A 16460-nucleotide genomic window follows, 5' to 3' on the forward strand; every position below is an offset into this window, starting at 1 on the left:
TAGCCCTGTATTGGTTGCCAAAATATTTTCTTTTTTATTATATCCCATCCTGGAGGGCCGCAGCGTCTGCTCCTGCCATAACAGACCCCAGCTCACTTTGAGCTGCGATTTGACTGACAGTATGTTCACCCTTATTTCCACTAGACGGCGCACATACACACAACATACAATGGCTTCAAATCAAAGCTGACAGTTTTACAGGCCTAGTGAAATTATTCCAAAGCCACCAATTGCTCTGCTAATTCATAAATAGTGCGCAATCGGAAGGTGCTCAACCCCTTTACTGGATCCATCCCCAGAGTTTCTGTTAGTCTCACCTCCATTAGCAAGTGATTATACATTAATTTTATTTATTTTACGATTTAAAACCGTGCATAGTCACTGGACAAATAATTAGAATCACCAAAGATTGTCCGTAAGCAAAACCAAAATCTGGCAAACGTATATATTGTCATTAAAACCGGCAAACTATTGTACAGCGAACACTGAAAACATTTTACGATGTGACAAAAATATGATTTTCCTGACTGGTGTAACCAACTCCAGATATTTGTGGGAAATATAGGACCAGCATTAATTTCCCTTTGTGCTGATGAACATTGCAATATTTAATGTTGTCTATTTTGGTTTCAGTGATGAATTCATTCTGCTCTTGCTGACCATGAGGTGGCGCTATTGCACACAAACAGAGCTCCGCTTGACGTTCGACAGTTATTACTTTAAATCTCAACACAATTTATGGAACTGATCAATCTTGATTTCTGAGCCATGAGGCTGCACTTTTTAAAACGGATTATACCTTGAAACGTAGTAATGAAATTAAGTTTATAGTGCCACTACGTTAAATTCAACTGAATCTAGGTCGTAATGTTAAGGGAACCTTCACAACGCCAACATAAGTGAACTGCTGAACTACTGAAACATTTGGCGTCTGACACAGAAAACGAACCAGGAAACGGATGACGGGAAAACAAACTTCCGCTTTATTCGAGCCACGCCACATTGGCGGGGTGGCAGCTCGAGAAACAGCGCAGTAAATTTAAAGCGCTACTCATATTTGAAGGGCGAGACTTCCTGCGAGGCTGTGTGCTCACTGCTGCCCCCTGTGTCCCGCCCTGCGCACTTCACGCGAACGGACCAGCGCGCACCACAATGAGGCCAGGCTGCGGCTCGCGCAGTAGACCGCACTAACCGTCTTTACCATTTCCCTCTTTAAGCCGTGCTGGTCCGCAGTGACGCCATTGAATGTTTACCTCCAGCGGAACTTTCTCTCAGAATAACAGCTCGTGTGAAACTTGTGACCTCACCTTTGGAGTGCTTTGGGGAGGTTTAGGCTGGTATAATGTCAAGCTTACTGTGAAACTCTTTGTGAATTCTTTGTAAAAATGTGCCATATAAATAAAATTTGATTGGTTGGTTAATTTTAAACTATTAACAGCAAACAAGGTACAGTACTGTGTAAAATAAGAATGCTTTCAAAAAAGAAATGTTTATAGTTTATTTTTTATCAATTAACAAAAGGCATGAACAGAAGTAGTGAATGAACAGAAGAAAAATCTAAATCAAATCAATATTTGGTGTGACCACCCATTGCCTTCAAAACAGCATCAATCTTTCTAGGTATACTTGCACACTTTGAAGGAACTCGGCAGGTAGGTTGTTCCAAAAATGTTGGAGAACTAGCCACAGTTCTTCTGTGGATTTAGGCAGCCTCAAATGCTTCTGTCTCTTCATGTAATCCCAGACAGACTCGATGATGTTGAGATCAGGGCTCTGTGGGGCCATACCATCACTTCCAGGACTCCTTGTTCTTCTTTACACTGAAGATAGTTCTTAATGACATTGGCTGTATGTTTGGGGCCGTTGTCCTGCTGCAGAATACATTTGGGGCCAATCAGATACCTCCCTGGTGGTATTGCATGATGGATAAGAATCTGCCTGTACTTCTCAGCATTGAGGAGACAAGCAGGAATGCACAGGTGCTAGAGAGCTGTAAAGCTGCTTGTTTGATCTCAGTGAACATATTTACTCAGGCCAGGTTATGAGAGACAAGCCATCTGTTCATCAGTGCTAACCTTGAGCTACTGTCGGGCCTGCGTGGTGCATCAGAGAGAGAGCAGACTGATCTGTTTTTCTTTCTAACCCTAACTCGAACTGTTCCTGGATTTTTGTCCATGACGTTGTGCAGACAAGGTAGTCCTCTTTTTTGAATGGTCACCAGGATTTTTGCAGGCTTTATTATACGGATTAAAAAAACAATTAAGACAGAAACATTGTGAAAGATGTGAAGAAAACCCCCTAAAAATCTGTCAGTGACATCACAAACAATCTCCACAGGGCAGTCAGTGACATCACAAACAATCTCCACAGGACAGTCAGTGACATCACAAACAATCTCCACAGGGCAGTCAGTGACATCACAAACAATCTCCACAGGACAGTCAGTGACATCACAAACAATCTCCACAGGGCAGTCAGTGACATCACAAACAATCTCCACAAGACAGTCAGTGACATCACAAACAATCTCCACAGGACAGGGGTAAAGGTCTCAATTAACCGCAGCTATATACAGGCTATTCCACAAGATGGAAACCCCTCACCAGTAGTAAGAATGGGAAGGCAGGATTACAATTTGACTGATGATACCAAGATTAACCTCTATCAAACTGATGGAAAGGCCAAAGTGTAGAGAAAGAAGGGACCTGCTCATGATCCAAAACATACAAGCTGATCTGTGAAGCACGGTGGAGGAAGTGTCATGGCTTGGGCTTGCATGGCTGCTTCTGGAGTGGGCTCACTAATCTTTATTGATGATGTAACCCATGATGGGAGCAGCAGGATGAATTCAGAAATCTACAAAAACATTCTGTCAGCCAACTTATTGAGAAATGTGTCCAAACTATTTGGGAGGAACTTTATCATGCAGCAAGACAATGACCCAAAACACACTGCCAACACAACAAAGGACTTCATTAGGGAGAAAAAGTGGAAGGTTTTAGACCTCCTGAAGAGGAGATTGAAGGGAAAACCCCCCCGAAACAAACAACAGGAAGAGGTTGCAGTAACAGCCTGGAAGAACATCACAAAAGAATGTAACAGTTTGGTGACGTCAATGGGTGACAGATTTCATGCAGTTATGGCAAGCAAGGGATATGCTACCAAATATTAAGAGTTATTTACTTTCATTAACTTAAATACACTGTGTTCCAATACTTTTTCTCACCTAAAAAACTGGGTGGTCTGATATCAAATGTGCTATGTTCTAGTTAAAGTAGTTTAACACATCTAGTTGTAAATACCAGGAAATAAAAGCTGAAATTCTGAATTCTGAATTAATTCACTTCATGTTCATCAAATGACCCCAAATGTATTCTGTGCATTGCAAAAACAAAGGAATTGTCCTTGCTGTTCCAATATTTTTGGAGGGGACTGTATGAGGCTTGAGTCAGCTCAGCACTTATCTGCCAGTTTGCATTAGAGACATAAAGTAAAGAAGTGCACATTAATATCAGGGCTGCACACCAGCTTCTACTCTACCTTATGGGGCTAGCCTTCCAATACTCCATACATACCACACACCGCACACACACACTGACACACACACATACCACACACTGCACACACACACTGACACCCACACTGACATACACACTGCACACACACACACATACCACACACTGACACCCACACTGACATACACACACATACCACACACTGCACACACACATACCACACACTGCACACACACACACACACACACACACACACACATACGACACACTGACACACACACTGCACACACACTTCACATACACATACCACACACTGCACACACACTGACACCCACACTGACATACACACACACATACCACACACTGACACACACACACACACCACACACATACCACACACTGCACACACACTGACATACACACTGCGCACACACACACATACCACACACTGCACACACACACACACACACACTGCACACACACCACACACTGCATACACACACACACACACCACACACTGACACACACTGCACACACACACACATACCACACACTGCACACAACACACACTGACACACACACTGACACTGCACACATACCACACACTGACACACACACACACACACACACACACATACCACACACTGCACACACACACCCACACTGACACACACTGCACACACACACACACATACCACACACACACACACACACACCACACACTGACACACACACTGCACACACACACAGCACACTGACACCCACACTGACATACACACTGCGCGCGCACACACACACACACACACACACACACATACCACACACTGACACACACACATACCACACACTGCACACACCACACACTGACACACACACTGCACACATACCACACACTGACACACACACTGCACACACACACCCACACTGACACACACACACACACATACCACACACTGACACACACACTGCACACCGCTACACTTACCCAGCCGCTCCACATGAGATATATGATTAGCTCTGCTTGGTCTTTAGCCCAGAGGGCTAATCATATATCTTATGTGGAGCGGCAGGGTAAGTGTAGTGGTTCATCACATTAGCTAATTGATCTGTTTAGGTCCCACTTACTGTTGTTGGTACTGGTAAAGTCCCTGTAATCTTAGATATGGTGCAATGTTTCAGACTTAAACATGAAATTATTCTCTGAGGAATATGAGCAGGATAAGAGTTAATCATTTCAAGTGTGTTCTTCTCTGCAAGATCCACCATTGATGTGCATATGTTCCATCATGGCATAATTTCTCATCCTCTGTACAGTATCTTCTAGTTTTATCTAAAAGCACAATGTTGGTAGCTAAATTGGCAATTTGTCTAAATCTCCCAAATCTCCCAATCCAAGTTTTTTATCTGAAAAGTAAACTGCAGCGGTGTATTGGTCAAAGCAGACGCATGCGCGCTGATGCCTCCTATGAGTCCATCCCTTCTCGCATCAGCCCTTCGGTATTTCCTGTGGGGGCGGGTCAAGATAGGCTGTTGGCTGCGGTTGCTTAGTTTATGCTCCTCCCGTCTGTCCTTCTTGACTCGAGAAAAGGGTATAAGCACGGTCGGGGATACGTGCGGAGGATTTAGTCATACCTGGAGTTCTCTTTTAAAGACTTAAGTTACGTTCATTTCATTATTACAGTGAGATGCCCGTTATTTTGGAACCGAAAGGACAGATACTATAACGTTAAATACTCAAAGCGGACTTTTCTTCTCACCCAAGAATAGGTAACCTTAGTCTGTTATAAAGTGGATATAGCGAGCGGTCGCTACCGGTGTTTCCATCTTAAAGAACAAAAATATACAGACTGGTTTGGAAGCAGTAAAGCCCTCGTAACAATAGGTGCTACCTATGTTGCTTTGAAAGTGAAAACAACGGACTGTTTTTTGCTGATCGAGTTTTAAGGTGAGTGATTATAAAATAAAAAAATTGTGTTGTTTTCCGTTCACGAGCGGGAGCAGTTTCATCAGGTCGTTGCGTTTTTAAGAAGTTTCCTTTATTTCAAGTTTATTGTTTGCCTTTTCGTGTCGGTAGCCCCTTTATCTGTCCAGTCAGCTAGCGCGATCTTCCTGTCCTCAGAGTGGAATGCGGTCTGGATGTGGTTGGGTGTGGGGACCTGATGCATGGGGCGAACGTTAAAGTTGGGGTTTACATCGTACTTTTCATTTGTAGTAGCATACAGTACAACTTTACCTTGATTTCGAAGAGTCTGTGCATGTTAGAAACTCTGACAAGGAGCCGATGTTTTAGACCCCGTCTCCTATTGTCAAGGCCCAAAATATCTACTGCCCCGGGGTTGTGGGAACAAAATTAGCGGTCGCTTTATTTTCAGTTTGTACTGTTTCGTTGTTTTTTTCTGTTGCTGAACGTGACACTAGCACCGAATCTACTGATTGTGGATGCTAGATAGATATTGTTACTTTTGTTGCCGTCAGACTGGGAATTGTAGTTTATAGGGTATCTGCAGTGTTGACTATTCGCACGCCATTGTTTGATCTGGGGAAAAGTTAGATTGTGTTCATCAACACTGTGATTTACAACATTCACTTCGATAAACTTAAGACATTTCCTAGGCTTCAAGTTTTAAGAGGGTCGTACAATAGACAGGATTGCCAATACCGTGCGTTTAGTAGGCTAACGTTTAGACGAGTCTGTTACAAGGGAGTGCCTCTGTTGGAAATGGTACAGTGAACTCAGAGGACATGGTTCATTTTGAAATGAAATGTAAAGCCAACGAGTCGCCACAGAGCGATTTCCCATCGGGCGAAATTCGGTAAACGCTATTACCAAAACCGTTATTTTTAACGGGCTACATTAGGGGAAAACATTATATCAAAGGTTCCCTATATTTTAGGTTGAAAAAGGAAAATTATATGAAGGACTAATTCAACTAAGACAATCTCCAGCCTGTGACTGGGAACAAAAGGCCCGTAGTTCAGAGGAGCACTAGGCTAGAAGAATGGCCTTCCGGCTATACCGAATGAAGTTAGCAAGTGAGACGTTTACAAAGTGAGAGATACGAGGTGTTCCGCGAACAATGGATGTTCAGCCACACGGTGAGCAGTGGTCATTTTGGTTAACGCGTGTAGCCTTTTGGATTAGGTTGTAACCACGCGCTCTCCTCGACTGACCAAGTTGAAAATGTCAGCTGTGTCCACTATGACGTCATTCACATTGCAGTGATGTTTGGCTGTGATGCACTGGAAATCTTTCAAGGGTTACGGACGACTTGCAGTACATTTTGTGTGGAAATCGAATCACAGTTTGAAAAATGGAAAACATGGAATCAGTGGAATCTTTTACTGTGTCCCCGGTACATGCGGAAGAGACACCATTATAAAAGGCTGTTTTGCGTCAAGTTTTCCCACGACAGTATTGCATGCAAAGCCGGAATAGGGTTTTGGTGGCCCTAAAGAAGAATACTGCTGTTTCCCAAAGTGCAAAAAAAAAAGTGATGGTTGTGGCCCAGAACCACTACATTATTGCCTGCAACCTCACAGCCTCAAACGGTGCCCGTTTACAAAACCAAAATGGAGGATAAGTCGTAACGGGCCCTTGTTATTCTTGTTTACAAAGATGCACAGTACCTTGTTGTACAAATGAGTGAGCATCATTATCTCTTTTTTTATGCTCGTTTGCCTTTTCAGAATTTTACCATTGAGATGAACTGAGGGAAGAGTTCTTAAATACTTTATAATGGGCACCCTACTTCAGATTGAGTTTCATTTGTCCAGAGTGCCCTTTAGGCTTGCCTGTCTGCAGAGTGGTTTGTGAACTTTCAGCATTAGCGTTAGCGCTGGCTGACTTAATCCAAGTTGACTTTATAAGGGCGCGGTGTGCTGTGGTGAGATGGGGTGAGCCTGGGCATATGCTCACTGCATTATGTTCATGTGGCCAGCAGTAATGCTGAAGACCTTGGTTTTCAACTGACTACACAGGGGAGTAAATATAACATGGGGTGAGTGTGTGTGAGAGTGTGTGTGTGAGAGTGTGTGTGTGAGAGTGTGTGTGTGAGTGTGAGAGTGTGTGTGTGTGAGAGTGTGTGTGTGTGAGAGTGTGTGTGTGTGTTGGAGTGTGTGAGACAGAGTCCTTTGTGTGTGATTGCAGGATGTGTGGCTCACCTGTGGAGATAGCATTGTGATGTGAGTGCAGTAAGGTGTGTCACTTCCTGCTTATGGAGCGTAGCCACAGGGCATGGTATTTACCCTGCCCCGGAGTCCTGCCCCAGAGTCCTGCGCTAGAGCTGATCTGTAGACTTCATTTACTACAGACACCTCAACACTCAACACACAGAGCACCTCAACACTCAACACAGAGCACCTCAACACTCAACACACAGAGCACCTCAACACACAGAGCACCTCAACACTCAACACACAGAGCACCTCAACACTCAACACACAGAGCACCTCAACACTCAACACACAGAACATTACATTACATTACACTGGCATTTGGCAGACGCTCTTATCCAGAGCGACATACAGTTGATTAGACTAAGCAGGAGACAATCCTTCCCTGGAGCAAGGCAGGGTTAAGGGCCTCGCTCAAGATGCCCAACGGCTGTGCGGATCTTATTGTGGCTACACCGGGATTAGAACCACCGACCTTGCGTGTCCCAGTCATTTACCTTAACCACTACGCTACAGGCCACCCCACGGCACCCTCAGAGCAGATTAAGGTCATGTGATGAGATGATGTGCCCTGTAGATTTTAGGCTGATAAAGAAGATAAGTTCACCAGGTCAGGGAGGGATGAGCAGTGTAAAGTTTGTCAGTTCAGCTGTTTGCTGGGGATGTTGTGTGTAAATATTGTGGGTGACTCCATTATACTGAATGCGTAACAGGTTTCCAGTTAATAACGAATCAGCAGGAATCTAACATTGCCCCTGAGGTCATACACTCAGAAATAAGGGTACCATGAAGGGACATTTTGGTTCTTTCTGCAACACATTTCCCGATTGTACACTGGAAGTACAGTAATGTTCTGTCTGGGTATTCATAAGTACCTTTTATTCTATACTGCTGGTGCACTAGAGGTGTCTATAGTGTAACGCCATGGTGGCGAATGTTTCCCCCCCTTTTTTGGCCGCGTTTTCACACATTTTGTTCTCCGTGTCTGTCTGAGTCCAGGGCGGGTTTCCCCCGGTGCGGTTATCTGTGGTCTAACACCGTTTCTCACACGCACACACACACATTCACATGGGCAGCTGAACCTCAGGAGCTATCTGTGTACGCCTCGCTAATGCTCATAAGGCTTTCTCTGTCCTCCCTGTACCCTTCTGCACAGAGAGAATACCCCCCCCCCCCCCCAAGACCCAGGGCAATTATAGAAATGGAAGGGCTTGATGGGAGGGGGTATAATTGAAGGGGCGGGGGGGGGGGGGGGGGCAGTGAATCATGCCAGCTGAATTGATGTGACCTCAGTGCTGGGATTGGGGGTGGGGTGGAGGGGAGGGGCTGTTACTCATCTGATTTATTATGGTGCAGTCTGACAGCCCCCCCATACTGCACAAATGACACTCCTGCCTGCACTCTCCCACTGGTCTCCAATCAGTGTGTGCATCTTCACAAACCCCCAGGAATGATCAGTATTTTCATTTATTTATTCTATGTTGCTGTTTGATGTAAACCGGTTTATAAACTGATCTTAGGTCAGTTGTGAATTAACCCATGGTTTAATTCACAAGGTATGAGTAAGGTAAAGGTAAAGCCTATTCCAAGGCTAAATTCAACATTGAATGAATGTTCTCTGTAGAAAACCGGCTAAACTTAGTCTGTGGCTGTGAAACTAGCCCACGGAGAGACCGATTTAATCTGTTATTGTGATTAGCAGAAGTTGGTGTGGAATGAGAAGTGACCCTCCCTGTCTGCTCCTCTTTTCAGTCATCTTCTCTGGTCGGGTTGATGTTAAATGGTAAATGGTTGGCATTTATATAGCGCCTTTATCCAAAGCGCTGTACAATTGATGCTTCTCATTCACCCATTCATACACACACTCACACACCAACGGCGATTGGCTGCCATGCAAGGCACCAACCAGCTCGTCAGGAGCATTTGGGGGTTAGGTGTCTTGCTCAAGGACACTTCGACACAGCCCGGGCGGGGGATCGAACCGGCAACCCTCCGACTGCCAGACGACTGCTCTTACTGCCTGAGCCATGTCGCCTTGTGCGTGTGACAGTCTCACACACGCACACAGTCTCACACACGCACACAGTCACGCGCGCACACAGTCACACACACACACAGTCACACACGCACACAGTCACGCGCGCACACAGTCACGCGCGCACACAGTCACGCACGCACTCACGCACTCACACACTCACACACTCACGCACTCACACACACACTCACGCACGCACGCACACACACTGTCACACACAGTCACGCACGCACACACGCACACACACTGTCACGCGCGCACACACGCACACAGACTGTCACGCGCGCACACACACTGTCACACACAGTCACACGCGCACACACACAGTCACACACACGCACAGTCACACACGCGCACACACACAGTCACACGCACACACAGTCACACGCGCACACACACTGTCACACACAGTCACGCACGCACACACGCACACACGCACACACACAGTCACAGTCACACAGCAGGGTGCCTACACTCGGCCCCCACAGCACACAGCTGTAAAGATGATGGGGAACAGGTGTGGAACCTCTCCTTTCATCTCCATTAGGGGCTGACCCCCCCCCCCCCCCCCCCCAGTCCCATTACACTCACCTCCTGCTGACCCCTGAACCTTCCGCATTACAGTTATTTTGCTGATTCTTTTATCCAAAGTGACTTACAGTTAATTAGACAAAGCAAGGGACAATCCCCCCTGGAGCACTGTGGGGTTAAGGGCCCAACAGCTGCTCTGATCTTACTATGGCTAAACCGGGGCTTGAGCCACCAACCTTCTGGGTTCCAGTCCTGTACCTTAGCAACTAGGCTGCCCCTTTCGCAGATGTGTACCTGGCCAATTCTACATTTAAATGCACCTTCAGTGGTGATATGGTGATAAGTTTATGTTCTAACATCATATTTTGAGTTCTACTGTTAACATCAGCACTGCACTACACCTGTCCGGGTGCGGCCTGCGTGCCCATAATGCCCTCTGTCTAAACCACGTCAACGACAGACTGAGCAAAGGAAATGAGCTGACCCATCTTGATGAGACTGTCATTCATTTATATAATTTGTAACAAAATATTAATATAGAAAACAATGGATCAGATTTTTCATTACAGTTAGACTTCAGTCTTTATCGAGATTGGCCAATTCATATCCTGGCACTTTTATCCAAGATAACTTTAATATCTCCTGTTTTGTTCCAAAACAGATAGGCTACAATGGCTGTGTGTCAGCTGAGAATCAAGCCTGCAAGTTTTGCTAATTAGTTAGAATATTCGTATTTTTATTTTGTGCTTGTGTGTTTGTGGGGTTCAGTTTCAGAACAAATTGACATGCTGAAAAATGGGAGGAAGTCCAGGCCTGTTGTGAACAGAAATGGGACAGATCGTGGACATTGTTTTTGTATTTTTTTTTCTCTTATGTAGTTAGTCATTCTTCCCCCGGAGACACTTCCCTTCCTGACAGGAAGTGGATGCTACGAACACTGTGGCTGGGAGCCGCACCCCTCCCTACCCCCACACCCCTCCCAACCCTACCCCCCCCACACCCCTCCCAACCCTACCCCCCCCCACACCCCTCCCAACCCTAACCCCCCTACACCCCTCCCAACCCTAACCCCCCCACAGCCCTCCCAACCCTAACCCCCCCACAGCCCTCCCAACCCTAACCCCCCCACAGCCCTCCCAACCTTAACCCCCCCACACCCCTCCCAACCCCCCCACACCCCTCCCAACCCTAACCCCCCCCACCCCCTCCCAACCCTAACCCCCCCACACCCCTCCCAACCCTAACCCCCCCACACCCCTCCCAACCCTAACCCCCCCACAGCCCTCCCAACCTTAACCCCCCCACAGCCCTCTCAACCTTAACCCCCCCACACCCCTCCCAACCTTAACCCCCCCACAGCCCTCCCAACCTTAACCCCCCCACACCCCTCCCAACCCTAACCTCCCAACCCCCCCACACCCCTCCCAACCCTAACCCCCTCACACCCCCCTCCCAACCCTAACCCCCTCACACCCCCTCCCAACCCTAACCCCCCCACACCCCTCCCAACCCCCCCACACCCCTCCCAACCCTAACCCCCTCACACCCCCTCCCAACCCTAACCCCCCCACACCCCTCCCAACCCTAACCCCCTCACACCCCCTCACACCCCCTCCCAACCCTAACCCCCCCACACCCCTCCCAACCCTAACCCCCCCACACCCCTCCCAACCCTAACCCCCCCACACCCCTCCCAACCCGAGGTTGTCTTGGTGAGGGGTTCCTGTTTCATCAGGAAAGTGGTTTTAAAAGAGAAGTGAAAGAAACTCATCTGTATGTTGTTTTTTTTTTTTTTTTTTTTTTCTGTTTTTAACTCGACCTCACAAAGACGGAAGTGCTTTGCGACAGGCACGATGCTTCTGCAGACAGAAGCTGGCTCCTCTCCCTGGATGGACATCTTGGTGTGTTTGTGTGGAAGCAGCTGGGGCATCACAATGGGACGATCTCGGCCGTGGGCCAGAGATCAGGGCCGGTCCCCCCTGATGGGTTCTGCATGTGTCCACTTCACTCACTGATCCTCTGGAGCTGTTTTGCAGAAAGCTTGAGACTGCTGTCTGTTTCCTCCTGTGTTTTATGAGTTGCAGTACTGCAGACACGCATGTGTGTGGTCATGCGTCCTGTTGAATTCGCAGATGGAATTTTCTGACTTTTGCTGATGTGTTTCTGTCCCGTGGCTTGGGCATGTGGTCTCACTGCAGCTGCACACAGGCCTAGCCCAGTGTAATTTATTATGAGATTGTGAGACACACACTGTACTCTGTACTCCTCTCCTGTAGTGTGTGTGCAGTGTGTACATTCACCAGAACTCTAGCGCCAGTCTGAACAGGCCTGCGCAGGCCTCGGCTCCTCTGATTGGCCAGGAGGAAAGTCACGGACTCAGTCATCAGCGCGTTGCATGATGCACCTCCTGCCATGACTCGCAACAGTCATCAGGGAGTGAATGTGGAACAAAGTGTACAACCCCTGTCCTGAGTGAACTGTGTTAGCCATGTTAGCTAGTGCAGCGTATTAGCCATGGTTGCTAGTGCAGCGTATTAGCCATGGTTGCTAGTGCAGTGTATTATCAGTAGACTGTATTGGTCAGTGCAGTGTATTCGCTATGTCTGCCCCAGATCTACGCTGTGTTTTCAGGTGCCATGGTGTGTGCTTGCTGTGTCCATGTCCTGGAGTGAGTGATATGTTAGTCTACTCTTCACCTTTGCCCCTTGCCTTTAATTTTGTGTTCTTACCTGGCTTGAGATCTAATCAATTTATTGTACGATATTTTGAAAAAGGAGACCTGTTTGTGGAGTACTGCACCTTATAGGTACTGAAGAGATGCATGAGCGTGTGTGCTCTAAACATTTGTATGGCATCGTCTGGTTTTGCATATAGACAGTTATAGACGTATAGATGGTGTGGGGTTAAATTCATTAGATGTAAATGCATCTGTTTTCTGTGCATTCATTCATGAATAGTGTTTCAGTCTTTGCAAAAGGACTCTGCATATCAGTACTGCTGTCTCTGGCATATAAATTCACACACGATTGCATGTCTATGGATCACAATGAGCTCATTCCATGCATCTGCAGGACAGCAGGATGTTTAAGGCTCTAATATTGAGACCAGAGAACCACAGCCTCATGTGATGTTTCTATCCAGCAGGAGTCTCAGTGATGGTGAGCTTCAGTTCAAAGCTCTTCATATTTCATCAGCCATATGTCTGTTGGTGTAAACTGTTAAAGGTCCAATAAGTCCACACAGAGTGGTGTCTGTGTTCACATCCATCCATCATCTTAACCCGCTTATCCTGAACAGGGTCGCAGGGGGGCTGGAGCCTATACCAGCATGGGTGAAAGGCAGTAATACACCCTGGACAGGTCGCCAGTCCATCGCAGGGCACACACACCATTCACTCACACTCACACGCAATTTAGACTCTCCAATCAGCCTGACCTGCATGTCTTTGGACTGTGGGAGGAAACCGGAGTACCCGGAGAAAATCCACGCAGACACGGGGAGAACATGCAAACTCCACACAGAGAGGCCCCGGCCGACCGGGATTCGAACCAGGACCTCCTTGCTGTGATGCGGCAGTGGTACCCACTGCAACAAGTTACTATGTGAGAGATGTCGTCTGCAGAATTATTTTTTCTTGGCCTGCATAATGGCTCATGCATTATTCAGGCTGAGATGTTGTGCTCTTTGAGTAGGGGCGTGGCCTGCGTTGTGCTTGATTTCGTGTGAGTGCCTGGGTCATGGGAACGCTGAGTTCTGGGCTTAAACCAAGAGTCCCCTGCCCTCTGCTTCACACCAGGCAGCACCATTATTGTGGCTTATTTTTTCCCTGACTGAGTTAAATAACTTCAGTTTGAGGTCCAAATATGTATTTCCTATGCCAGATAATGTTCTGAAGTTTTGAAAGTGCGGCTGTATTTTTGCAGGCGGATTAAGAGCTGCAGAGCAGCTCTGACCATAGAAAGCCATGGAGCTGAGTGTTTATCCACAGTGTAAATATGACTCATTCACCTGGATCTGTGCCCTCAACAAAACCCTGTTTATTAGAACTTATGGTCTCTATTCCATTCTGCCTTAGTCACTCTCCCTTTTCTCAACCTCATTCTTTATCGCTTTTCTATCCTCTCTCCAATTCTTATCTTTCTTCCATTTATATATATATATATATATATATATATATATATATATATATATATCCTATTTCTGTTTTTTGTGTTAAAATATTGTTACAAGACCATTGTAAATCCCTTCTTAGCATTGAAAAAGGCTCACTGACATGTTGACTCACCCTCTGCCTGTGTGTATAGTCCTTAAATTCGGGTTTCAAAATATGCAGTTGACGGGCCAGCACACACCAAAACATCTATAGCTGTACAATAATTCAAGCTCATTGGTTGAAAATTGGTTCTAGTTGCCACAGCCAATGGCGTTTCAACTTCAGCCGGTTCAAAGAGAAGGGGTGGGATAAACAGTGTTGTGGTTTGAGCGTATTTGTTGCTGCAATTCCTCTCTTGACCGTTAGAAGTCCAAAATGATCTATTGTACCTTTTTAAGTTTTATTGGCATTACAGTGAGTCTGATCATCGCACTCTGTCATTTGGGGGATGATGGAGGACCCAGAGCGCCATGCCCAATACGGCCCCCGCGTCTCCCTGCCCAATACGGCCCCCGCGCCTCCCTGCCCAATACGGCCCCCTGCGTCTCCCTGCCCAATACGGCCCCCGCGTCTCTCTGCCCAATACGGCCCCCGCGCCTCCCTGCCCAATACGGCCCCCGCGTCTCCCTGCCCAATACGGCCCCCTGCGTCTCCCTGCCCAATACGGCCCCCGCGTCTCCCTGCCCAATACGGCCCCCGCGTCTCCCTGCCCAATACGGCCCCCGCGCCTCCCTGCGCAATACGGCCCCCGCGTCTCCCTGCCCAATACGGCCCCCGCGTCTCCCTGCGCAATACGGCCCCCGCGTCTCCCTGCCCAATACGGCCCCGCGTCTCCCTGCGCAATACGGCCCCCGCGTCTCCCTGCCCAATACGGCCCCCTCGTCTCCCTGCCCAATACGGCCCCCGCGTCTCCCTGCGCAATACGGCCCCCGCGTCTCCCTGCCCAATACGGCCCCCGCGTCTCCCTGCCCAATACGGCCCCCGCGTCTCCCTGCCCAATACGGCCCCCGCGCCTCCCTGCCCAATACGGCCCCCTGCGTCTCCCTGCCCAATACGGCCCCCGCGTCTCCCTGCCCAATACGGCCCCCGCGTCTCCCTGCCCAATACGGCCCCCGCGTCTCCCTGCCCAATACGGCCCCCGCGTCTCCCTGCCCAATACGGCCCCCGCGTCTCCCTGCCCAATACGGCCCCCGCGTCTCCCTGCCCAATACGGCCCCCGCGTCTCCCTGCCCAATACGGCCCCACTAAAGTCTCGTTCAGGTGCTGCTCAAGTCTCTGCAGCGTTGAAGCTGCTGTTATCGTTTGGTACTTCATGCATGGTGCATGGGAGTAGACTTAAAGCTCTGAGCTATCGGCAGGGTCTGCAGTCCAAATTTAGCACTTTTTCCTGTAAAGAAATACAGTTTTAAACAAAAACTTCAGAATGTACATAAGTGGCTTCAATTCGCTAAATTAACTGGCTCAATGCTACAGATGGCCTGAATTCAAAGCAGTGGTGCAAATGTTAAATTTTACCGCACAGCCAATACCCTGCATACGTTCTGTAAATAGGAAGGAAACTGAATTACCTACCTGTGCACTCCCGCTGCAGGCCACTTCCGTCGGACTGCAGAGAACCCAGAGCAGTTTGTAGAGTCTGTGGAGCCTGAGAGCCCTGGCTCTTATCAGGGCCACCGGGGCGCGGCAGGCCTGAGGCCTTATCTCCTGCTCCAGCCTTCAGCGGATGTTTGACCAGTCGGGGTTGGGCTGGGTTTGGGTGGGCTGGGGTTTGGGTGGGCTGGGCTTTGGATGGGCTGGGTTTGGGTGGGCTGGGGTTTGGCTGGGCTAGGGTTTGGGTGGGCTGGGTTGCGGGGTGTTGACCAATTGCTTCGTTCCAGAGGATATACAGGATGCTGATGCAGATTCTCACAGAAGAGCCCCAACATTATTTCTTGCCACTGCCATAATCTGGATTTCAGCATTCACACAAAGCTGGGTTGAACGAAAACCTTGTGAGTTTGGGTTACGGCGAGTGGGGTTATCGGGAGTTGAGTTGGGGTTAGGGTTTGGGGGA

General features: G+C 47.9%; 1 protein-coding gene across 1 annotated transcript in view; it reads left to right on the plus strand.

Moving 5' to 3' along the window:
• The first annotated feature begins 5066 nt into the window (after positions 1–5066).
• LOC133136282 (integrin beta-1-like) overlaps positions 5067–16460 on the plus strand; it is a 29609-nt gene continuing 18215 nt past the window's right edge. The window contains exon 1 of the mRNA XM_061253625.1: positions 5067–5460. The gene's annotated coding sequence lies outside the window, so the exon portion shown is untranslated. The remainder of the gene's footprint in view (positions 5461–16460) is intronic.

This window comes from Conger conger, chromosome 9, assembly GCF_963514075.1.
Source record: "Conger conger chromosome 9, fConCon1.1, whole genome shotgun sequence".
In the NCBI taxonomy this organism is placed as follows: domain Eukaryota; kingdom Metazoa; phylum Chordata; class Actinopteri; order Anguilliformes; family Congridae; genus Conger; species Conger conger.